We start from the raw sequence: 2,372 nt of genomic DNA on the forward strand, positions 1-2,372 counted from the left end.
TCCGAATTCATGGGAATGCCATCAAGATCTACATGATTGCATTGAGTAATTTAGGAACAATTCTTCATGAGATGTAGACCCTCCCATTGTTGACACCCTACTTGCATCGCCACTATCGATTGTTGAAGCTTTTCCAACTCTTTCCCATACATTTAAAATTGATTGTTCAAACTTACAAGAGTCACTTGCCCATTATCGCTCTCAACTTGTGCAACACTTTTCCTTGTCAAATCTCTTGGTGAAGGTGCCCATTCATATGTGTTAACCGATATGTCTTCCAATAAAATTTTAGCTGCATTAGGTGATTTATACATAAATACCCCACCGGATGAAGAATCAAGATATTGCTTAGTCAAAGCATTAGTACCCTGATAGAGCGTATTGATTTACTCCTTCTTCGTCAAACCGTGCGGTGGGCAAGCTCTTAAAATTTTCTTGAATCGTACCCATACATCATACAAACTCTCATCACCCTGTTGAGTGAACCCATTAATCTCCATTCGAAGTCATTCTACTTTTGATGGTAGGAAGAAGTGATTGATAAACTCATTTGTTAAATCTTGAAAAGTCCTTATGGAATCGGAAGGCAAGCTCCTTAGCCAAACTTTTGCTTCTCCTTGAAGTGTAAAGGGGAATGCCCTTAACTTAAAAGTGTCATCAGTGACATCCTTGTTTTTGTAGATATCACAAAGATCATTAAAATGTTGGATGTGTTCGAACGGATTCTCTTCTATCAACCTATGAAAGAACGTATCTTTGATCAACGTGAAAAAGTTACCCTTAATCTTCCAATTATCCGCTTCAATTGGTGGTTTTGTAATAACCGGTGCTATCATCGTTAGTGCCACCAATCTAGCGTTCCACATCGACGTGTCGTTTAGATCATTTATTAGCTCATGATCAACCGGATTACCTTTGTTGATTGGATTAACCTCTTCATTATGAATCGGTTGACCGTTTGGATCCATGTCTTCTAAACAAAATGGTAAAACTTCAAAATTTCTCCTTAATACCCTTGCTACTCTACGATTGTAAACCCTGTGCACGTGTTTTTCCGGATCGAAGAATGGATGTGTGAACTCTTGATCCTTGTGGGACCTTGTTTTCATACACCAAAGGTACCTATCCTTCAATCACAACACAAACACAAGCGGTTTTCCAAACAAAAATAATATATAAAACACGAAAAGTAACTTTCGTAAGGGTAAACCCCTACGGAAGGATCAAATAATCAAAAGTTTAAACCAAATATCTAACTAAGCTAAACGCTCCCCGGCAGCGGCGCCAAGAAAGTATTGATGTGGTTCGTGATATACATCTTTTACCCTTTAAATTTTGATTCAAACACTACAAATAAGCACACATAACTAACGAGCACTTAGAACCCGGTTATTATAGCACTTCAATGTTAGTATTCTTATTAAGTTCGTCCCAAGAGAGCGGTGTAAGTCGAATATTTGAAACTATGAATTGTCCTAGAGTTTGTTTGATTGGGGGGGGGGGGGGTTGATTGATTTTGATTAACAACTAAAACTTGCATAATTAAACAAACTTAAGCTTAACAAGTAAGCTAGTAGCAAGTAACAAGTAACGAAATATTAAGAACTTAAATCAATTAACTAAGAAGTGTTCACTTATCTAATCCTCTCTATGCTTGGCTTGCCCCGTTTTGCCAAATTTGCTATCTCATTAGTTGTTAAACTATTAAATGTTTAGCATGATGGGTTATTGAGATTATGCTTGGGTTGAAATCACTTAAAACCCTCCAACTATCGAAATCACTTAAGATAATCGACACTACTATGTTGACTAAAGGCCAATTGAAAACCAACCTAGATCAAGAACACAATCACTTGAAATTCTTAAGCTAGTTTTCTAGATCACTCAAGGTGTTGAAGCACACATTGATTCACTTCTCAAATAACTAAGAGAGCTACTCAACATATGTAATCAAAGTAAAGCCTAAAACAAACTCATAGCAATGGATCTTTAGCTAACACAATAACACTTGATCATATAATTCATTCAAACAACATCATTCAATTGATTTTGGGGCAAACACTTGCATTATAGATTCATAGATAAGCAAGCACAAGAGATTTAACAAATCATGGCTAAAATTAAACTAATAATAAGCATAGAAACACAAGCAATCATCATCTTAAAGTTATTACAAGCAATAAGATCAAAATTTGTAAAGTAAAGTGAAGATTACAACCCAAAATGTAAAGAGATGAAGATCTAGAGCTAAAACAATGATGAATCTCGAGCTAGCTTCCTTGAATCCACCTTCAAACACCAATGGATGATGAAATTAGGGTTTTGTAGGTGAAATTCGGAGTTGGGGTAGCTGCTCTCTAACGACACACAGA

At 36.3% G+C, this 2,372-nt stretch overlaps 1 non-coding gene across 1 annotated transcript; it reads left to right on the plus strand.

Annotated features, from left to right (window-relative positions):
* The first annotated feature begins 402 nt into the window (after positions 1–402).
* LOC139846359 (small nucleolar RNA R71) lies at positions 403–509 on the plus strand. Its single transcript, XR_011759072.1, has one exon. It is a non-coding gene; the product is annotated as a small nucleolar RNA R71 (small nucleolar RNA).
* The last annotated feature ends 1,863 nt before the right edge of the window (positions 510–2,372 follow it).

The sequence above is a fragment of the Rutidosis leptorrhynchoides genome, chromosome 4 (genome assembly GCF_046630445.1).
Source record: "Rutidosis leptorrhynchoides isolate AG116_Rl617_1_P2 chromosome 4, CSIRO_AGI_Rlap_v1, whole genome shotgun sequence".
Classification (NCBI taxonomy): domain Eukaryota; kingdom Viridiplantae; phylum Streptophyta; class Magnoliopsida; order Asterales; family Asteraceae; genus Rutidosis; species Rutidosis leptorrhynchoides.